The 25,243-nt window shown below is 26.6% G+C and overlaps 1 protein-coding gene across 1 annotated transcript in view; it reads left to right on the top strand.

Moving 5' to 3' along the window:
- The window catches only part of crm (cramped chromatin regulator), a 72,311-nt gene extending 64,978 nt beyond the window's left edge, over positions 1–7,333 (top strand). The window contains exon 16 of the mRNA XM_075378532.1: positions 6,774–7,333. The gene's annotated coding sequence lies outside the window, so the exon portion shown is untranslated. The remainder of the gene's footprint in view (positions 1–6,773) is intronic.
- Positions 7,334–25,243: the final 17,910 nt, after the last annotated feature.

The raw sequence follows: 25,243 nt of genomic DNA, 5'->3' as shown, positions 1-25,243 counted from the left end.
ATTTGGTAAAATTAAAAAAAATAAATTATTTATACTAAATTTAACTTGTGCTATTTTTTTTACTACATCATCTGATCCATACAATAGAAATAAATTTTTTTTAATATTAATTTCATATTTTTTGTGTAAAAAAAAATTATATATAAACTTTAAATAATCACAAGAAATATGGAAACTGCGAAAATATCATGAGCACTTTGGAAAAAAAGTTAAAAATTACCAATATATATTTTAACAATAGCTTTAAAAAAACCTTTCCAATTAATGGCACAACACAGATTAACCCAAGTCAGCTGTCTGAACTTGATTTACAGTTAATTAACAGTTCCCCATGTGATAATAGCACGAAGGGCACATAATGAAATCACATGAAAGTGCATGACATATCTTGTGCTGTGGGTAATGTAATCAAAGAAAAATATAGTTATTTAAACATTTTTTCTGATATAGTAGCAGTGTATATGATATGTTGAATATCTTAGCTTTGCTTAAATATAAATAAATATAATTCAGTTGATTGGGATACTGATGTGTTCACAGTAGTTTATTCCATTTCAAAATTTCAGTTTGGCATGTAAGTTTTTTAAAACTATAGTTTTTTTTTAATTTTATGAAAAAAATATTTGTTACAACTGCCATAAACAATATTGAATTATTAAGACTTACTATTTTAATAATTATGTTATTATGATAAAATAATAACTATTGAGAATAGTGTTTAAAATTTAAAAAGACTGACTGTTAAGTACAAATGTATTAATAATAAATAACATCAGTAATAATAATGATAATATTCAATTTATTTGTAATTATATAATTATGTTAATTTTATTATTGTTTAATATTAAAAAAAAAAATTTCAGGGATGAGTTTATAATAAATATATGCAAGATAGTTTAAAAAAAGGTTCTCAAAATAGATTTATTTTAAAATTATTGTATTATTAAATAATTGTACATTATATTCCTCTTAAAGCAGGGGTGTTTTTGGAGATACGTTTTTTCCAAAAAGCAAAAATTTTTAAAAATATAAATATATTTTTAGAAACTCCTTTCAGATGCTTTGTTGTGATCATGAGCATCCTTGTTACTGTGCTTTTCTTTTAGAGTCACTTTCAAGCAATGAAACTTGTAAAAATCAGCCGGTGCTAATTTGAGAGAGTGTAATAGTTAGTTATGACATTTTACCTGTAAGGTACTATTTGTTAGTGTAGTGTTTACATCAATTTTGAAGCGATATATTGTCAAAGATATGTTTCAGATTATTGTAATAATACATTGGCAGCTTCTGATGGTATTTTTCAACAACTTCCATTTACAATAGACTCAATAATTTCATAATTTATCTCGGTAGTAAGTCCCCATTACCAACATTTGACATAAGCCTCATTCGTGAAGGCCCTTTTTGTTTATTTTACCTTATAATTTTCCAAAAAAAACTATTATTTTATTGTTTTTTTTTTTAAAAAACCAAAAATTTGACTATATATATGTGATTTTTAAATTACGATATAAATTACATATATATAAAATAAATCCATAGGTTTTGCTATTATTAGGAAACAAGTATATAATGCCAGTCATATTTTATTGTCATAAATGCTGATGACTTATAAACAGTGATTTACCTATTACGATTAATAATTCAAATAAAAGGTGCCAATTCTGAGAACTTTTTGTTGCTATTTTGTAAATATGGAGAATCCATATAATTTAGTAACTTACTTTTTATGTTCGCTTGCAAATTAAATATTTTTTATGCAAGTATTTATGTTTTAATATTTATATTAGTAATCATTAGAAAAAAAAACTTGATTTATTGAAAAAAAGGAAAGTATAAAATAAGTTCTATATTTCAGTAGTTGTTTATAGGCCCTCCTATAACTTTGATATATATTATGTGTAATTACAATTATTCTTATTTAATTAAATATAGGTACATTTTTAAAAAAAAAACTGTGTAAATTTGTTAGATTTTATGTTTAAAATCTAACATACTCACTGTACAAAATATACATTAGTTATTCGGTATACTTTCATTAATTTTTTTGGTGCTAGTTTCAGATTTTCATCTATCTTTAAAATTAATATATTCTGTTAATTGTTTTATTAAAAGGACCGTCGTTTGCATAATATGACAATTTGCAAATTGATCTACCCAAGAAAATATATGCAATGTTTTAAATAAAATATCTTTTGATGAAAAATTATACTGTGTTTAGAATGATAAAATTTTATTAGCCAGGTAGGATTGAGTCAAATGATTGTAAAAATGACTTTGATGAACACTGGAAAGTGTTAAAAAAAAAGTAATTGTAACTTACTTTTTTTTGTTTATTTTAGACATTATATATAGAACATGCGTTATTTAATAAAGTTATCTAAATATAAAATGATGGTCATTTATTTATAATAAAATAATTTCACATACTTAATTTAAAGATCAGTTAACTGAAATTTGTCACCAAAAAGATAAATGAAAATGTCTAAGATTTTAATTATTGTTTTTTTTTTTTTTTTGTTTTTTTTTTATTATTATTATTAAAGTTAAAAAATATATTATTTATATTCGTTGGAGAGAAAAGTGTTACCTTTTCCATTATACGATAATTATTTTCTATAACAGCTATAAATGATGTAGTAGTTGTTTTTTATTGAGTTAAAAGAATGTTTGTGAATATTAGGTAAAATATCTTTGCCGTAGGCTTAACTACTTATATCATACAAGCAAGGTACAAAAAAACATCCAGAATTGAAAATTGTTGAGGATTGACTAATTGGAAGAACTGGTAAAATGTAAAAAGAAAGATAAAAAATATTCCTGAACTTATTAAATAGTAATTAAATTCTTATTTAAGTTATTATTAAAAATGCAGAATTGTTAATTTTCAAATTTTAATATTGTTTTGTTTGCTTCTACACATCGCAAAGAATTTTTATACCCTGATAAAAATTTTTGAGAGCTTAATAGTTGTAAGCATTTTGCTGTTTTATATATATTTTTTATAACATTCTTGTTGTTATTCACTCTCCAAAAATAAAAATTAATTATTATATAGGTATTTGGTCATGTAGTATAGCAAAAGTTTTTAGACCAAAGATTAGCAGTAAAAAATATTTGAAGTAATTGATAAAAGAAAACTGTTGAGAGTGCATTTGAAAAAATATTAGTTGTATGTGTTTACATGTACATATATGCATTGTGTTTGTGTAAAAAGAAGTAAGAGTAGCATGTTCAGATTTTTATTTTTTAAATATTTGTTTCTACCCACTAGTGACTGTATGAAAATAAATAATATATTATTTGCATTTAAAAGAATTTTATTCATATTTTACAGTAGAAAGAAAACTTTTTTTTATAAAAAATATTGATATATTTTGCTAAATGAATTAAAATCCAAATAATTGAATTTACACTGAATAATATAAAAAGTATTGATTTTTATCTGTGGTGCTTTTTTCAGAATTGAATTAATCTGTGCTGTTTTTAAAACTAATTTTTAAATCTGAATTGATGTAATTTCATTTAGTTTTGGCAAAAAAATTATTATTTTAACTTTTTAAGAATGGAGGGAATATTTAATAATTGTATTAGTTTATGAACATTACTTTATGTACAATATTTATTTAAAAAAGATTATTTTATTTGTTCATTTTTTAATTTTTTTTTAATTCATTGATGCATTAAGTTTCAATGGAATGCTCATTTAGGACATTTTTGTGTTCATTATTGAGATTAAATTGACATCAACGTCCAAACCTCCACCTGAAGATTAGTGATATAATTACACATTAATAAGTGTATTCTACATTTACAGGAATATCTAGTATTGAAATCAGTTTGTTAAATACACTCATTAATCTAATAGTTGATAATAAAGGGTCAGTTAATAAATTATTAGTTATAAACTAATACAGAGATTTACATTTGGCAATCTCTCATTCTTAATTCATTCTAAGTACTGTTATGCTGATGTAAAATAATGTCACTATTTTTAACAGTTATATTTTTTTAAGAAAGTCTGTACATTGAACAATTCCGTGAAATATAATTTTCATCAGTATATTTGTCATGGTGCGAAATTAATTTCTGAATATTTTTTTATAAAATGATTCTACTGTTGGAAGTAGCCAACGTTGAGTAATCCGTCATAATTTAGTCAGTCTGTCATAATTTCATATGAAATTGTTGTGAAAAATCATAAGGTTATAACTGTCATTTATGTATTAATAATGTACATGTAAAAATTTGTAAGAGCTAAATGTATAAAATCATCATTAATGACAAATTGCTGCCCAATTCTGTCATATCGTGCAAGTTTCTATATATATTTTTTTTTTATCTTAATTTATTATTTTCTCAAGATAAAATAATAATTTATTGTGAATAAATTTACAAAAATATGTAATATTAACAGAATGTGGTATTTTAATAAATTATGTTCATTTTGGATGCTTAATTATTTTTATTGTTTTAGTCAATATGGATTACATTATTTCAAATAATTCACTTTTCCAGTTTCTTTTTCTTCTACATATTCATCTTCATCATTTCCTGGTGTTTTTTACTTCTTTCTTCTGTCTGTATATACTTCTTCCATTGTTATAGTTTTTCCTGAAAATTTTGATATTTACATTTCTTTCTCAGCAGTGAATGTTCTTTGATATCTTAGTGTGCTTTTTCCATTCTTCCATGTTTTTTCTGCTCTATTTATTGGTTTTTGGATTTTTTAAATGTATATATACTGTCTTTGTCAGCCTTTTAGAGATCTTTCTTTGTAGATAATTGTAGAAGACAGTTCTCCAACTTTTATTTTAAGTTAATATTATTTGTCATAAATGATATCGCCCTTGCAGTTTTGCTTAGTGTTTTAATATGAAGGGTCCAGGGGAAAACTATCTTAGTCACATAAATGTTATTCTGAGAAAACTGAAATTTAAAGTTTTATTTAAATATTATTTTTGCAAATAAAGATGTCAGAAAACACTTATTTATTTGCCCTAACAGTTTTAAAGGAGAATTTTTTAAGAAAACTAAAATTTAACATACAGAGCATAAAACGAAATATTTTATAGTGAAACTAAAGCTCTAAATGTAATGACGATCTAAAATTCTTACAAAATCAGGCCAGTTTATTTATTTATAATATATATCCTCATAATCACACAATGTATACTATTTACATTATAGTAATTAAAATATAACCTTAAAATTAATAAACAGAAGAAACTAAAACATTAAATGTTAAATTAAACACTAAAAAATGTAATTTTCAAAAGCACTTAATTTGTCTATTTGTCCTCACTGTCTGTGCCCGAAGGAACATTCTCTTCTTGGTTGTTTACATTTTCAATGAATGCCTTGGCTGCAGGTCCACAAAAATGTTTGAGACGGGTTTGAGATCTTTTAGTTTTGCGGAGCTTATTGACAAGGGTTTAGAGTACATTGGTTGAGGTTGTCCACTGTATGGTAAAGGCTTATTAATTTCTTGACTTTACTAATTTTGCCTTTTATTTTCGTTGTTTCCAAGATTCCTGTTTCCATGAAACTACCTGAAAATGAGTCACGATGAAGGAATAAGCCCTTTTTCTCTATTGTGACTTTTATGACACATATTTGAGTGAGTCTTGTCACACTCTACACATACGTATGCCCTCATATTGGGTATATTATTGACACAGAATCTAATAAATTCAATTAGTGAACAACAGTGTATAGAAACTTTAAATCACAATAGTTTTTTATTTTGGCCACCACACAAATCACAGAAGATTTTTTAGTGGTGAACTTGAGTATTCATTAAATGTGTTGCATAGTAATTAAGCATGGAAGTAATTTCATTTGAACCTTTCTTTGCTACAAATTCATCAAGTAAAAAATATGATTTTTTTCTTTTCATGAATGTTAAACATATTAAACAACATTTATTGCTTATAGTGCACGACGTTTGTGGTAAAATTTGGTAGAGGAGGATTTTTCTGGAAATCCATAATAATATACATGGAATCTGTAGATTTTTTGCTGTTTTTCCTAGCTTTCTGCTTAATTTCATCAAATTTATCAGCTTTTCCACAGTTTCTGCTGATACACCTGTTGACTTATTTCTGATTCTATTTGCTTTATTTTAACTTTAAATTCATCACATCGGCTACAAATATCAGTTCTTGAGTAACCAAAACTAACATTAAAGTGATTGTTAAAAATCTCATGATATTTCTCATAAGAAACCTTAAAGTTTGGATTAAGTTGAACTTAAAAATCATGCATGTTTTTAAAATTCATATCTTCATCAAGTTACATTTTAGAACTGTCATGTAGATTGTAGTGGACTTTATGACTTTTTAATGATTTGATATGATCACACACTATTTTATGTATCATATTTAAAAGTATCAGGTTTTACCTTATAAGGCCTGTTGGTGTGTTTTCCCCAACTATCAACAGGAGCTTGGCCTTTTTTAGCCAGTGCATATTTTAAAGTAATAGTTTACCTATTTGTAATACCATGCATTGACATAAAAGCTTTGTGACAAACTTGTAATTCTGTGACTTTTTCTTCTCTCTTAACATAATTTTTATAGAAGTAACTGCAATCACTTGTATTTGCCTCAGCCAGATAGAGCCTAGGCCTATGTCCGGCTACTTCAACAAGAGAAATAAGTCCACTTAAATGACAATTTTGGGCATTATAGCTTGGTAACAGATTAAGTTCATTTATTATTTGTTTTCTTTCATCTTCTGAACTTACTTCAAAACATCAAAATCTTTTGCAGTTGCAGGATAATCGGCAGTTAAAGATTGATTTCTTATACGTTTGGTGGCATCTGTTAACGTATCTGTCCTTTTCCGCCTTTTAGTTTTTGGATGGAAAATACTGGGATCTTACTTTCACTAGTAATTCTGTGAAGACACTTTAACTTCACTACACATCGTCATCCCAAAACAATACTTACTTCAAGCAGTTATTACAGTTAAAAAAGAACATTTAGAACATAACTTCGAAGTTATGTCACCTACAACATTGAATCATAGCAACAGTAACAATCATCTGCTTAAAGTAAGGAGGTGGACACTAATTGTTCTTCCAGCTGATGGAGGGGACTCTGATCATTCTTCCAGCTGATGTAAGGGACTCTGATTGTTTTTCCCCAGTACCTATTATTTTCTTCTTCTTCTTCTTATTATTATTATTATTATTTGGAGTACAATCGTTATTATCAAGTTTACTAAGTACTGTGTTGTAGAGCTCTAAGAGAGCTTTCTGTAGAATAAACATCTGAAAAATCAATTTTTGTAGACTTTGTTTTTCCTCTGAATCCTTCATATTATGTAATCTGACTCATCTTTTAAATCCACCGACCAATTGTTTGCTGGAACAGAACACTTCTTTAGTTTACCTGGCTATTGGTCTTAAAATCTAAAACATTGACAGTGCTTTGGCAGAAATTGTTGCCTTGTAAAAAGACATATGTGATGATTGTATTTAATATTTTATTTTATTTCTTGTATTAAGATTTTCATCGATTTCTATTTACTTCTTACTATTGTAAATTCTTTTTTTTGTGTTATATTCTTTTACTTCTGATTTTCTAACAAGTGTCCTCAAATTTTATAATATTATTTTCAGTTGAATATTATAATTAATATTTTTTAGCTTTTTCACTGAATATTTAAATATTTTTTTTTTCTACCATTAAATTATTAAAAACCATGCATTTAAAGAGCTATTTAAAATGTACCTTTGAAACTTCATTAATTATACTAATTATGACTGTAATTTATTCAAAATAAATTAATAATTAGATGAATATGTAAAATAAATATATGTGTAAAAATAATAGAGTTCTGGTTGAAAAGAGGGGACTGATTTTTACAATTACAAAGATCACAATAAATCTCATCTAATGATGGTCAGTCCCTTTTTTTGTATTAAGGAGTTATTAATTAATCAGTATACTAAGCATGTTGTTATTAAAATCTACCATCACATGATGGAATAATACTGTAGTCAGTATATCTGGATGTTTCTTCAGATTGTAACCAAAGCAATATATGTGGGTGTTTCTTAAACCAAAGCATCTGTAGAACTTCAGAACATAATGCAGCATTGATATTATCATTTAAAAATACTCTCAAAATAGGTCAGCAGCACTGTTGAGAATCCTAAAGTACTGTAAGAATAATCTTTATAAAAACTTAAATTTCTTGTATAAAAATGAAGTGTTCTCATTGCATCGAATCGCCTGTTGATTTGGTTGAGTTGTGATGTACTCGTGATTCATTTTCTGTAATAACCCTGTTAAGCAAGTTTTCTTTACTGCCATATACAAAAAGGTGTTGTTAGGATATGCCAGTTTAATTTATTTTATAGTCCTTAGTGTATTGTCTGTATATCAAAAACGTTTTGATATAATTTTGGAAAAGGAAGACCAGATCATTAATCCTTTCAACTTTTGAATGCCATTGATAGAAGGTATTGATTCAGTTATATCTGGCTTTATATATCAAATGAGTTTATAAGTATCTATCACAGGAATTTCTTTTGTGCATAACAAATGTCAAATTATTTTAATATCCCTCTTTGAATATAGTTACCATTTTTAGACTGACACATGTATTAAACTACACGTGTGTCTGCTAACTAAAGACACCTTTAGAAATTAATCACTATTATTTTCAGCTTCCAGTGTCAATTTTTTGTAACCTATTTAATTGTAAGTTGATGAATTTTGTAAGAACTTATTACGCAAAAAGAAATCTATAAAATTATAAATTTTAGTTGTATATATTAAATAAAAACAAAACTTTTTGTAACTTGATTATTATCTTTTTTTATTATTGGGTTATGTACATTGTTTCGAATGGTGTTTTTTTTTTGTTTGTTTTTTAATTGTTAGTATATTAGTATATACAAAAAACATAATATTTATATGAAAAGACCTTTTTCTAATATTAGGTTATTTCTTGTTTATAACCTTATATAGGTGTTTCTAAAACGGTGGGATGGCTATACTTTTTCGGATTCTACTTGTAAAACTAAACAAAAAGTATCCTTAGAAAAACTGCAATTTCTCCTTTGTTCAGACCCTGTCCGCCATTTTGTTATTTTTTATAAAAAAATGTATATCTCAAGTTCAGATAGACGAATAACATTGATATTTGGTAAGCATCTTTGTAAGTTTTAAAATTAGTAAAAATTCAGGACTTAAATACCTTTGCAAATTACAGAATGGCAGTCGTGTTTGTTTTTCAATCCATTATATCTCCATAAATATTAGTTTTATAAAAATTTATGTTTTACTAAAATATTAAATCTTTTATTTTGAACAAAATGGCATTTTATTTTTTAAAATCAGTTAACAAATAGCCAAGTTATGACAAAAAATTGATGTAATTATGTGTCTGTTTTCATATCCTCCACTTTCCATTCAATTTTATGAAATATTAATTGTTTTTATTTATTGTTAATTCTAGTATTGTAAATTAGTATCAAATTAAGTAATAATTTTCTCACAATAATAGACCTAATAATTATGACAAAATTACAACATCAATTTTCTACTGTAACTCAACAATTTGTTAACCGATTTAAAAAAAATAAAATGTCATTTTGTTTAAGATAAAAGACTTAATATTTTAGCGAATAACATAAATTTTGATACAACCAATATTTATGGATATAACGTATTGAAAAATAATCATGGCTGCCATTTTGTAATTTGCAAAGGTATTTAAATCCTGATTTTTTGCTCATTTTAAAATTTTATTACCAAGATGCTTACCAAGTATTAATGTGATTCATCTATCCGAACTTGAGGTATAAATTATTATATGAAAATAACAAAACAGTGTACAGGGGGAGAACATAGGTGAAATTGGCATTTTTCCTAAGTATATTTTTTGTTTAGTTTTACAAGTAGAATTCGAAAAAGTGCAGCCAACCCATTTTAGAAACACGCTGTATAATCTCATATGTTTGTTTGTTTCTCATATTTTTTATCATGTTGTTATATATACTAGGTATAATTAAAAAATTTTTAAGTTAGGCTTCTAAAAAAAAAGTATCTGTTAAATTTAGAGTACCATCCCTTCTAAGTACATCTCTTGTACATCAATACTACTTTTAGTGAGACAGATGTGTTCTCACTTCTGGTGACTTCTGTTAGAACGTCTGAGGAAGTCTGGTTTTTAAAGATATCAAAAAATAATCTATGAAATGGATCTCCTGTTCAATTTCAAATGGCAACCCTTTAGCTTGAACTTTGTACTGGTGAATAGAAAAAGTGAAAGGGCTCAGGTGAGATGATATGAAGCAATGATAATATTATTGTTGGAGCTGTTAAACTTGTACATATTATAATTATTGTCTTGTTGAAGAATCTAATCGTTATTGCATCAAGGTTTAAGTAATTTATTACTACGTTTAATTTCCTCCTTCAGATGCCCTTAAAAGTTATAGTCGATCTCACTATTGACAATCCAACTCTTGGGTTTACAGTTTTGTTTACCTTTTTAATTGTTTTCCTTGTGAGAACTGCTCTGTAGTAAAATATGAAGGCTGTAATAAAATGGCAGGTATTACATATGCATGTGATGCAGTCACTCCATTATATATTTATTTTATAGGACTAAACGTTTATCACACTTTATGCATATGATCTTGCAGTTTTATCAAATATACAAGGTGTGTTGAAAAAGTAATGAGAATTTTTGTTTTTGGAAAGAATTTTATTTATTGGTCTACATTAATTTTATCTTCTTAAAAATAGTCCCCATTAGATATTATACACTGATGCCAGCACTTTTTCTAATCCTTTAAATACTTCTGGAAGTTGTTCTTTGTAATAGCGTTTAGCTCTTTCACCGATTCGCTTTTAATCTCATCTATGATTGTAGAACGACGGCTCTTTATTTTTGGGAATAGAAAAAACTCACACAGGGCCATGTCTGGCGAATATGGTGACAGCTGGGGTATCATTGTAGTGTTGTTTTTTGCTAAAAATTGACAAACAAGCAACGAAGTGTGAGCAGGTGCATTATTATGGTTCAAAAGCCATGAATTGTTTTGTCACAAATCCGGTTGTTTTTTTCGGACTGCTTCACGCAAACAGCATTGAACTTGTAGTTAATACTCCTTATTGACATTTGACCTTGTGGCAAGAACTCATAATGCACTATGTCGTTAAAATCAAAGAACACGGTGAGCATAACCTTCACATTTGACCGTGACCAACATCATCAGCTACTTCTCTGATTGTGATTCGGCGATCATTCATGATCATTTCTTTCACTTTTTTCATCAGTTGTGCTGGGGCTTTTTTCATGTGCTGGGGCACTTGTCATCTTCATGACCTTTTTGGAAACACTTATACCACTCGTAAACTCTTGCTTTACTCGTAGCAGATTCACCAAAAGCAATATTTAACATTTTTAAACATTGATACACTTCATTCTATTCTTATAGCAAAATTTAATACAAATTCTCTAATCTTATTTATAGAAATAAAAAATCACTGATCATACCAAAACACGTGTTATCTTTTTGACAGCTGACAACAAACTAAACATCCAATATGACTAAAAATGTACAGATACTTTTCAAACATGTTTACCAATACAACAATGGAAAAATCCTGAGAAATGGACTAATACAACCTGTGAAATTTCAAAATTCTCGTTACTTTTTGAACACACTTGTATGTAAGTGAAGTAAAGTAAAACTCGAATTATTTGTATTAAGACTGCAAATTCAAAAATTTGGTTAGTTGGCCTGCCCTTTTTCTTTAAGGAAGATTAACACTTATGTATTTAACTTAAGTGAGAGTATATTTATATACTTAGTATTCATTTTATAAAATAGTTTATATAACTAAAAATTATGTATTTATTTACACAGAAGGAAATAATAAAATAATAATTAAATAAATAATTAATGATCTGAAAATCTTTGGTGTGGAATTTTGCAAATAATAACTGCATTTTTTGTTTTTTAATATATATATATATATTATTGTTATTTGTGCTAATTCACTCTTGTGATACATTTTTTTTTTTTTTTTTATTATTATGTAAAGGTTATATTTTTATATTATCTTTTACTCTGTATGGTTTTCTAATTTGTAAATATTAAAAGTTATAAATTTATTTTTTTATCTATTATTTTTATTTATGGATTGATGTTTTGTATTATTGTATTTATCATTATTGATATTTTATGTTAATATTATTTATCTGTTACTTTTATTAATGACTTTTTTTTAATTTATTTTGAATAGACATTTTATACAATGAAACTGTAACTTTTTGTTAATTTGTATTGTGATAATTATAATATTTCACTATTCAAAAAGTCCCAAAATCTTTTAATTTTATAGGTGTATAATATAATATTCCAAATTTCTGATAATTAATTTTTGTTTTGTAAATCCAAAGTGAATTTTTATAAAAATTGTAAAAATCTGTACCGTGTGTTTAAAAATGTTTTTGGTGAAACAGTTTCGCAAGAGGTTCAATATAATTGAAACAATATGTAAAAATATCACAAATATGGGTAAAATTCATGTAACAGATTAACACTTTACATCTATGTATATTACAATCTTTATTTTACAATCGTGAAAGAAATTAGAAAATCTTTATTATAAGTTGTACCTTGCCATTAAAATTAATGTCCTATGAAACATAAACCCAAAACTGTAAACGATAAAATATATTCCAAAATTTAAAAAATAAATTTGAGACATCGAATCAAACATATAAAATTTAATAAGGTAATGTAATAAAACACAATTTTACTTTATAACTACAGGATATTTCATAAAAAAGTACAAAAGAAATTATAAAAATGAAAATTAAGTGTGTGTATGGAAATCTGTTATCTGTTTTTTGTTTAGTACCAATCTGTACTGTCTTAGTAAATTTTTTTTAATTACTATAAATATTAATTTTCACGATTGCATCTAAGTATAATAAAGAGTTTATAATAAATAATTATTATAAAAAGTTTGCTAATTGAATATTAGGGAAATTAAATCACCCTAATGTCTTCTCACCCTCCATTAATTTTTTTTAGTGAAAATTGAATTATTGTTATATTCTACACTTTGAATTAAAATAACTTTGTAATAAAATAAGCTTTTTTTATGCCCTACTTTCAGGATCAAATAAGTAACTTAATGATATCAAATAGGTTCAGAACCCTTGTTTTTTTAATTAAATTAATAAAATTTAAAGTTACAATATTTAAACCATAGTTTAAGAAAGGTTCTCTAATTTAAGGAAAAAAAATTAATAAATTTTATTACATTTCAGCTGCATTACTGTTGGCTTGATCTGTATAGAAAACTAATACTGCAGTGTTTTATATATTGTTTCCCATCCCCTCATTTAACATTTCTGCACTTGTTGCAAACTTACAAATTTCATTTTTGGGTGCTACGTTATACAAATTATTTAAAAAATAAAAAAAATTGTTTATTTAAATGATGAAAAAAAGGCCAAATATTTAATTGGTTGAATCAGTTATGTTCCTGTTTTTTTTCTTTACCCCCAATCTTTTACCTCTCTTAATATAATTATTATGTGCTTATTTACACTTCATCTACTTTTAAAGTTTTCTTCCCGTTCAGTTTTACCTGATATAGAGTGTCCTGGAAGTTATTGGTCAAACTTAAGGGACTGTTCAAAGTTAGAACGTCAAAATAAATCAGAAAAGTTCATGTGGACAAATGCCGTACATCACTTCATTTTCCCTCTATATGTTTTGTGTTTTTTTCAATTAAAATGTACATCTTATGAGATTTGATGTACCCAGAAACTTTTACAAAAAAAAGTTTGAAAATTTACCTTTAAAAATTATAAAATTTGGCTATTTAAATTTTTTAACCATTATTAGTTCTATTTTTAGATAAAATGTTAAGCTGTTTTTTGTAAACAAAATGACTCCTCATTTGATAAACAGTTGAAATTGTTAAAAGTGAATAGCAAAAATTATACAATTATAAGTTTTGTGTCTTCTGTTATTACTAATACTAGAAATTATTAATTAATTAATTAATTTTAATTCAGTAAATAAAGGAAATGAAAACAGGTGTAAGATTGTCTGAATGCATAATTGTTGCTATCCACTTTTAACAGTTTCAACTGTTTATTACCACATTTTCAGCTGTTTCTCACAATTTGTTTGAAGAAATGAGGTGTCATTTGATCACAAAATTTTTTAACATTATTTTTATCTAAGAAAAAATCATAAATCAATAAAAGTAGTATTTGCAGAGCTATTAATATTTAAAATTCTGTTATTTTGGAACTTTCAAATTTATTTATTTGGTAGTTGTTATCAGGTACACGTATACCAAATTTTTTTTAAAATATTTTAAAATATTAGAAATAATATAAATATCAGAAATGAATTTAAAGATTTTTATTCCCAAAATATTAAGTTGGTTTTTGCTATAATTTTTTCTTGTTACAAGCCCTTACCCTTTTACTGTTTTCCTCTTTTTTTTATCCTAATTATTTATATGATTTAATATTTTTGAAAACTTAAAAAAGACGATTAGAAATTAACATTAAAACAGAAAAAGAATAATTCAATTTTGTTCACAATTTGTTAAAATAGTGAATTAAAGTTTTTATACATCTAGTAAAAAATATGCAATTCCTGCTATGGATGCTCATGGTTTTACATCATGATTATTTTTTTTTTTAAATACTGGTGTATATTTCTAAATGAACATGACAAATGCATATTAATTTAATTTTAAAATGTTTGAATTTTCTGTATGTTACCTGAATTATTGCATATATGATTTATTTATTTAGTTACTATAGCCTAACGCCCAATTACATTTACTTCAGTTCTTTTTTATTTAAGAAATGAATTTTATGAGGTAAAATTTGCCTTACCAGAATTCAATCCCAGTACTCATTTTGGATTTACTTGTTAAAAGAATTCTTTAATTAGGTAAAGATATCAGAGTATCATTTATTTTATATATTTTTTTTACTTATTCAGTTAATCTTATTCAGTTAGCTTATAAAGTTCAAATAAACAAATGCCGTACGAGTGTTCAGGTAGCTGATTTATAGGAATCGCCTATAAATTCTGATGCATATAAAAGAAACTACAGGATGTTAATATTCAGTAACCATGTGCTATTATATCTTAAATTTAAATAAATTAAGACATTTTTTAAGTGTTATGAAATTGTTAGTTGTCCACAAACAGTAAAACTTTACTAATATCTTAGATTTAACTTCTATGATAATAAACAAATAATAAATTCATCATCTGATTGTGAGAAACTGTTAGTAAGGTCAGTATTAGAGATACAATAGGAGGCTCAATTTTGTTTTCTATTATATTATCAAATTCCCAATAATTTGGTTCAGTAGTAAAAGTTACATGTTTTATAAATTTTTCCATTCCTGCTGGCCTGTTTCATCGATGGCTTTCAAAAAAAATTTTTAACATCAGATATTTTAAAATCAGTATTTTCTGATGCTACATAACTTTTGATTGTCCCCAAATTAACTCAGTCAGATCGAGTGCACAATGATTGGGAGACAATCGAAGCACGGTTTTGCCATTCGATCTTGTTAACTCATAAATTTGATACACATTAAAATTACTTTAAATATGCAAAACCCTTTGCAATAATTGGACTTCAATAAGTTCATCTTCTTCAAAAATCAATCCTTTTGATCTAATCCACAGTTTCATATCATTCTTTTTTCAAAACACGGCTGGAATTCTTTCCTTTTTATTTGAATGATGAAGGGTGTTTTCTAAGCCAATAACTGAGTTATCTTAAAGAGTAAGTAACGCATTGTTAAACCAGTCCTCAATAAATAAACTTCATGTACTTTTTTACAAATCATATTTTTATCGAAATGTCAACTTTTTCTTCAATTGATCTGCAAGGTTTTGTTTTCTTAGGAGACCATAATTCATTAGTAGATTTATACTCACGAATCTCGTTATACACTGAAGTAACATAACTTCCGCTTACCTTAGAAGTTTTAACAACATCCAAAATAAACACCTTTGGATTACTGTGTAATTCGCCTTTGTAAGCATTTCAAATGATGTGTTTTTTCTTATGAAAAAAACACTTGAGGGCTTTTTTCAAAGGGGATATCAGTCAGTAATTGCGTACTATTATCAGCTGAATCAGTTTCAGATATGATTTCAAAATAATGGTATAACTTAAGTCATACAGACACAAATCTAGGAATACACTACACTTTTGTTCCAGTAAACTTAAAAAACATTGCATTACCAGTATATTAACTTTAAATAACATTAGAGTAAATAAATAACAGAAACACAAAAATTAAACACTAGAACAAAAGAGTGATCATGTGAAAAGATCAAAGGTTTTAAAAGGATTGAAAGGCACAATATTATAAATTTATAAATGTTTCATTACAGGAATACTATATGGCGACTAATATAAGTAAAGATTATTATGTTGTATATAGATACAGCCATATTGTGAATTGGCACTGATACAAGGGACATGACTCAGCAGAAACATGATGAAATCACAACACAAATGCAACGTTATTTTATTCTTCACTCTATAAGCTAACTGAATACAGTATAGCTATCGGAAAATATAGCAATTGGTCAAAATTTTAGTAATAATGTGTACCAAGATTTATATATGATAAAAATTTCCATAAAATTAACTAATTTTTTTTAAAGAGATGGTCTTTATATAGACTAGAGTATAGTCATTTGGATTGTTTTTTACCTATTAATTTTCATTAAAAGAAACATATTGGTGCAGATTTTATATCAATGATACTTTTTGAGCATTTGATTGCTAGCTTTTTAGATATTCAATTAGAAGATAAAGAAAAAAAGCATTGTTTTTTAATCCATAACTTAAAAAATTGATTTAACACCAATTTGGCATTCATTGAACTTTTGCAGCTTTGATTTGAATATTAAAATTCTTTTATTTCTTTATTTACTGTACTCTGATTTTTGGGTTTTCCCAAAATTTAACTTGAGTTTTCTGAATATTGTGACATAACTACTCAGTTTTTGCATAAAAAGGTAACACCGTCTATTAAAAAGTAAATTCATCTACTATTGTTTAATGAGCACAGTATGTTATATAGCAAAATCTCAAAATTCAAGTTTATTTTTACTTATATTTTTACCTTGGTTCTCTTTCTTTATATGCTTTTGAGAATATTCATTATAATTGTTGTCAATTATAATTCATTGTCAAATTATAATTGTTTTACCCTTGGTTTTACTACTTTTTTACTTTGATTGTTTCTTTTTTAAATTTTGTATGATGTAGTCATTAACCACTCAAAAAATGTCAGTAATGTACACTGAACTGTATTATAAACTTGGTCTATTATGAGAACTGGTAAAACTAGCTTTGGCTATTGGCATTTTAACCTAACTGTATGTACACCCTTCAGTTATAATCTCTTAGATGTTCCAGCGTTATCAGGTAGTATGGGATACATTTATTTTTGTTTTATAGACGTTTTTATAATTTTTTTCCACCTGGGCTGTTGGATTGTATGATTAAAAATAAAGGTAAATTTTTTTGCCAAACTGGAGTTGAACTTCAGACTTTTCTTATATCCTTTAATTGTTATGAATTAAGATAAAGTAAAATGTATAATATAATATGTACAATTTGTTCTTATGTTGATTTTAAAAAAGAAAGCATTTATTAAGTATATTTTTTTCTGTTATTTTTGTATATACTGTATGTACAAAAAGGTATGTATGTACTACCTAGTTTTATTTTAATGTGGACACTAATATCTCATGAATTATGAAACTAAAAAAACAAAGTTAAAAAAGAAACTTCATTATTAAGTATTTTCATTATTATTTTAAGTATATTGAAAGGTTTATAATCATAATTTTCCACTATTGAAAACTTTTATCATTTTTTTGTTTTTTATTGCAACTCCAAATTTTATATAATTTTTTTTAATGGAACATAATTTTAACATGTTATACTATAGAATATTTAAAATCCAGCAGACAAAAACAGCGGATAAAAAGTTAGTGAAATTCAATAATTCTCTAATGCTTAAGAAGAATTTATAGGTGAAATTTATCACACTGTGTATCTTATCTGTTATGAAAATTGTACCTTCAGCTTTGAACAAAGAATTAATATATAGAAAAACTAATTTAGTATGGTAGCCGTACTAAAACTTTTCATAATTAGAATAACGTGGGGTGAACACATTTCAAATATGAGAAAACCTGCTTATTAGAAAAATATAATTTTTCACTATAAAATTATTAAATTAATAATTTAAACAGCAATTTAAATTACACCAAAATATTTAACTTATTCTTTCTTAAATTTCTAATAAGATAAATTTTAAAATTTATTAATTTTTAATAAAATATTAAATTAATAACATTTTTTATTTAACTCAACTAATTGGCTGCAACAATGACCAATAAATAATTTATTCTTTTCATTTTGTTGATATCATGCATTTAACATTTAAACACGTGAACATTTATTTAACTTTTAACAACAGTTTACAAAAAGTAATCATAATGCTTTTAAGGAGAATGAATCCCTCATCATTCAGAACAGTTCGTTATGAAGAAGTTTATACAAAACTTCTAATACAAGTTTTGAATTATATATTTGTACATAAATGCAGTACGATATAATAAATTTGTTAGATTGGTGACTCGACAACATGCTAAATATATCTGAATCATTAAGAAGTTATTTATATACTTCAACCACTCAGTATGGTATATTGTTTATTAATATTTTATCAAATTTTCCTAAAAGTTGGAAAATTGTAAATAAAGTAAAAACTTACTAAATTGTGTGTTTGTTTACACAACAAAGTGAATTTAATTAATGTTTTATCCAGATTTGCATTCTTATTTAAGGTTCAGATTACGTAGTAAAATATGTAAAAAAATAATTCAATTCACAACTTACCAAAGTAGGAAATGTAACAGATAAAAATGTCTTCTACAAATTAATATATAAGATATTTTTGTTGAGATCTGGCTGAATATTTCTTAGTTCAGTCGGATATTTTTAATAGTCACACTACTACTGGAACAGTTAGGATTATTGTGTAATTATTTAATATCTCCTTTCAACTAAATTTTTTCTATTGATTAATAATGCTTTGCAAAGTTGAAATGCTGTTATAAGTATTTAATTTAATATGTTTTAAGATAAGGTTATTATTATTTACACTTTTTTTTTAATCTGATGAGAAACCAGAATTGTTGTTTTGTAGACCTGCCTGCCTGGCCAACTGTTGTTACATCAAAAGATTTGGGTATGACATCATTATTGTATTTAAAAATGAATTCAATTAAATGATTTGATTGGTGACGCTTTTGATTCCTGTATTGTGAATTCCTGTCTGAATCCGGGTGAACAAAATTACTTGTATTTCAGTCAAGTAGTGTTGGTATTCAGTTAAGCAGTGGAATCCTTTGAACTGTAAACAATTACATGATTGCAATACAACAACAATACTGTGGTTTGGCAAATATTGATCATTTATTAATTCTAACAAAGTTTGAGTATCACAACTCAGAACAGGAACAAAAAGAATTTTTCAAACTTCTCACTCACCAACCATATTTTTAATTATCCTTAGTTGCACACCCATAGTTGTATTTCATAAGACTTACTTTTGTATCATTAATTCCTAGCTTTATTTATACCATCAGTTTTACGTTTTTTATAAACACTCCAATTGCTAATAAAAATATCAGTCAACAGTTGTTGACGACAAGCATGATCTACGTAAATGAAATCCTGTTTCAGTGGATAAATGAAATATATCACTGTAAATAGATATTTCTGTCAAACAACTAACGAATCTAAATATTAATGTCAACATTTTTATTTGTGTTCATTTTATTTATGACATATCATTTCTGCAATTCAGATGTCTTTTTTTTTCAAAACATCAAAACAAAAGTATTTATTCTACCAGGATTAGTAAATGAAACAAATGAATTCAATTAATGTAAATACATTACTGGGAAAGTGCAAAAATGAGTTACCTATATTATTACTCAATAAGAGAAATGAATTGTCCACTACGGCTTTCCAGGTTTAGACACAGTAATTATATTACAGTAGACTGGTAAGGTTAGGTAGACAGATCTCCATTAATTCGTGATTCATGTATACATTTTGTAACTTTGAACAAGTCAGTGGTTAAATAAAAAAATTGCACTCCCCCTACATATTGATACGTACATTTACTTACTTTAAAATTCAATAAAACAAAAAATATGTTGCTGCGAGGGGGAGGTACTAGCAGGAGAACTTGATTTCATGATGCAGTTCCTCTGACTGTAGATTATGCTATCTCACCAATCGACTCATGCCCTTTTTCTTGATTCCTTCTTCCTCATTATTACTTCTTTTGGTACAGTTTTTTTTTTACTCTGCTAACTCAACATGGTTAGGACAACATGAACTGTTAAGGAGGTACATCCTTCTGACTGATGAGATAAACCAACCAAGTGCCTATTAGGTTAGGTAAAAAAGTGCTTCCTAATCTGTAAAAAAAAAAAATATAAGAGGTATGCTTATTGTTATGTATTACAACTTTTAAACCATATCTGTAAGTGTTTTCAGGAATTATTTATGTTTAATCTACAATAAATTATTTTTTTATTTTCATTTCGATTACTTCTTAAAAATTCCTTCCATCCTTTTTTAGTAATTATTTTCTTTTATTATTTATTTATTTTTTTAAGTGAAATGTCGACCATTATGGAAATTAATTACTATAAAATGACAACAGATGCAGTAAACTGCACCCAGGATTATTTTATTTTGATAAATTTTGGAAACAGTTTTATTAAATAAATGTGGCTTTGTAATTTTATTCTTACCTCACACACTTAAATTTATAGGCCATTACTTCTTGAAATGTTCTTTATACTGTAAAACATCAGATTGTAACAAATTCTGTTTATATCTTTGGCCAAGTTCTCCAAAACTATTAAATTAATTTCATTAACTTATGATAACCTGTATTATCTACATTCTTATATTTAGGACAAATTACTCAAGAGTAAATTAGAATTGTATTGATAAGTTTTATTCAAAGATGCAATAGGAGTTCTAAAAATGAAAACAAAAAATATGTAGATTATATTTATTTGTTGCGGTAACTTATAATTTCAAGAGATACCTAATTTTAAGATTAATACTATACACTGTATAAATTTGTATATTTTTAAATCATATTTAATTGTTATTTATTTTTATAAATGTTTAATCTTTATTTGTAGTTTATTAACTGGAAAAAAATTAAATTGTAATATTGTATGTTATATTACATGTATAAATATAAAAATATTGTCATGGTAGTAGTTTATTGTGTGTTTGTATACACAACAACAATAATAAACAGTAGAACTTGTCTTAGATAAATTTACTTAGATTCTCTCTTATGCCTAAATATTTTTAAGGTTTGAATTAGTTGTATGAAGAAATATATCTTACTAATGATTTACATTATTAAAATACTGCATAATTTACAGTTCAGACATGTCCGGGGTGGTCTAGTGGTGGTGGTTGGTCTCATAATCACAAATCATCTGATTTTGAAGTCGAAAGTTCTAAGGTTCAAAGTCTAGTAAAGGCCAGTTACTTTTATACGGGTTTGAATACTAGAACCCACCGGGTTGGTCTAGTGGAGAACGCGTCTTCTCAAATCAACTGATTTGGAAGTCGAGAGTTGCAGCGTTCAAGTCCTAGTAAAGCCACTTATTTTTACGCGGATTTGAATACTAGATCGTGGATACCGATGTTCTTTGGTGGTTGGGTTTCAATTAATCACACATCTCAGGAATGGTCGAACTGAGAATGTACAAGACTACACTTCATTTACACTCATACATATCATACTCATTCATCCTCTGAAGTATTATCTGAACGGTAGTGTACCGGAGGCTAAACAGGAAAAAGAAAGTTAAGGGTTTGAATACTAGATTGTGGATACTGATGTTCTTTGGTGGTTGGGTTTCAAGTAACCACACATCTCAGGAACGGCCGACCTGAGACTGCACAAGACCACTTCATTTACATTCATATATATCTTCTTTACATTCATACTTCTCTGAAGTAATATCTTACAGTGGTTCCAGAGCCTAAACAGAAAAAGAAAGTTCAAACATATGTTTCAAGAATGTAATGATCCAAATTTTGATAATGTATGTTTAAAAAAATATTCAGATGTACAACATATACTTTTCATTTCATAATTATTGGTTTTCAGTTCATCATGGTTCTATAAAACTACAAATTTCTAAAATATACCCAAGGCATAAACAGATGGTAAAAGAACATGAGTTCTTAATAGTCACAAACCTTAGCGCAAACAAAATAACAAAAAAATTCTTGGAATATGAGGTATGATTGGAAAGTTTTAAGACAAGTTGGTTTGCATGCAGGTGTGGAAGGGGAGCCTTGTTTTTTCTTGAAAACTACTCAAAAGATCCCCACAATAATTTGTTTTCAGTAGAGTTGCATTCTAGCAATTAAAGATTACCTGTATATAGAATTGAAATATTTGCTAAAAGATTTAAATCAGTTGAATACACTCAGGAAAATAAGAATTGGGTTCTTAACACACCTAAGAGAGCAAATTTACAGGAATGATTCCAAAAGTGAAAACTCCGTTTCAATCAGGAGATCCATCACAATAGCCTGTAAGTACTACCATTTTGAAATTACAAACGCAGTCTAAAAACATTCTAATCACAACTCACATAACCATTTCTTTGTTAATTGTATGATAAGTAACATTATCTTTCTGAAATCAACGTTTCTATTTTTTTTTTCTAAAAGTGCGATAAATTATTGAATTAAATCATAATAAGCATCATTAATTACAGTTTTATTAAGACAAAAAAATAAAAAATCTATTACATGTAGCAGGAGATACAGAACTTTATATGAGTTTGTAACGATTGTCCATGAAATGAAGTACAAGAACTTTCAGTGCACAGTATTTAGAGCAACATTAAAACTGATATCTGATTGGCAAATTTAGATCCAAGTAGCACTTTTCAGTGATTATTTTTTATTTTTTTTTGATAGTAATAGTTCTCTTTCTACAGCCTGTCTCTTGGTTCATGTAAGAGATGTTATAAGGCTAAATATTGGCTACATTGCAGTGGGCTTGATATTTAGATTAGCAGTGACATCATCAACTTATAAAAATGGTAACAGAAAACAATTTAAGTTTTCATCTCCTAAATAAATCTGGCATATGAATCTTATTATTCTACCATTCTAATGATGATTATTTGTACCATTCTAATGATTAACTTATTCCTACTATCTCATCATCTAAAGATATTTGATGAAATTTAACATTTATACTTATTTGATATATTTAAATTTTACCTTTTTAATGCACCTGACTATCCTATATTTCTGTTCCTAAATATACGTCTTCAGATGAGCATTTTTCTGGACATAAGCTTTATTTTCCAATATGTATTGTACATTTTGGAAATGTTCACACTTACACATCTTCAATCAGTGTGTTCTTTAACATTTTATTTCACTAGTTGTGCTTCACTAGTGTCACACATGTTTGTATGTGATTTAGAATCCTCAGTCTTGATCAGTTTTGGCAAAAAACTCTGCCGGATACTGTGATACTTACCTGGTTATTCTTACATCATGAAAATCTTATTTGATCTTAAACAACCAGCTGTCATTTGGCCCTTGAATATATATTCATTTGGACATGAATATATGTGTCTGTATTAGTTAAATCAACTATTTAAAAATATACGTCTAAGACAAGTTTTACTCTAGAATTACATTTAGTAGATTTTAAAATTTGATTACAGATTCATATGTGTATATATACATATTTTAGTAAAAAGATAATTCTATTATGTTTTGTATTTCTTGTATAAATTTATTAACATATTGTATATACATTTTGTTACACCTAAACTTGTAAATTATATAAAGGTAATTTTAAAAAAGACCGTAAATAGTAGTTATACACAATTATATTATGTTTTCTATGTAAAACCTTGGTCTTTTATATGTATACACATTAAATAGATAGAAACATATATTTGAAAATCCTTCAATTTTTATTTATACCAGTATTTGCACGTTACAATTAATAACCCTGAAGAGGTAAACTAAGTTATGTGTACATAGGACTAGACTGAGATTTAACAAAAAATATAAATTATTCATCTATACCTAATTACTAACTTACATAATTAAGTACAATACACAGCACTGTACTTCATTATTGAAGCCTGTCTTAATTCTCGTCCCATTTTTACTGTTTTTACAGATCATAAGGACCTAGAACCATTATTGCCAGGACATATTTTTTGCATTCGAGGCACAAATATTCTAAGTCCTAGCCGTCTCAAGTGTAAGGGGAATTCCTTCTTTAAATTTTTCTGGCTGCCCGTTCCTTCTAGACCCAAATCCTCCTGAATCTCCGCGAAAGGACCTCCTTTTTCTCCTGATGCCCCAACACAAAAAACCCAAAAATATACAACCTGCAACAAATGCTTTTCCAGCCAAATCCTATTGCTTCTAGGCGTTTCATGTCTTCCCTGACCGTTAGAACCCTTGCCAGAAACCCCCCAACAAAAAAAATGTCTGACCACATTTTTGGATTCATTACCTACCCACCCAACATCAACCCTCCCAAAACGTATCAGCACCACAAACCCTTCAAAATTTACGATGCAGGGTGACGATTTCAGATGTTTTTCGATCCTCAGTTACCATTTCATTATAGTTAATCGTTTTTAAAAAAAAAATAGCAGAACAGCCTTTCAAACGGACCAGAAGTTAGTGGACTTGTTCCCCACTGTGCGGGAAGACTCAATGAAGACCTACTATTATGGTCTTCAGCGAAAAGTGATAAAGACGAGGAGAGCGATACTACAAAGATGATGTAAGCTAGAGTCCACAAAATTAAAATGGAAGCAATAAAAGAAACAACATATCTAATTGTATACAAGTTCTAGCCAAACAATATGATTAAAATATATTTAAAAATGTATTTTTATCTAAAGTATGAAATCATTTTGATTAATGAATTATATAATTGGTTAAAAATAAATTTAAAGGTAAATAAAGGAAATGAAAATTATATACAGTTTATTTATCGGGCAATTATTTGTGTACGTTATTGAAACTACCAATGTATTACACCACTGCTGAAGGAGTATACA

The sequence above is a fragment of the Lycorma delicatula genome, chromosome 11 (genome assembly GCF_047948215.1).
Source record: "Lycorma delicatula isolate Av1 chromosome 11, ASM4794821v1, whole genome shotgun sequence".
In the NCBI taxonomy this organism is placed as follows: Eukaryota; Metazoa; Arthropoda; class Insecta; order Hemiptera; family Fulgoridae; genus Lycorma; species Lycorma delicatula.
This window is presented reverse-complemented; position numbering and strand designations above follow the sequence as displayed.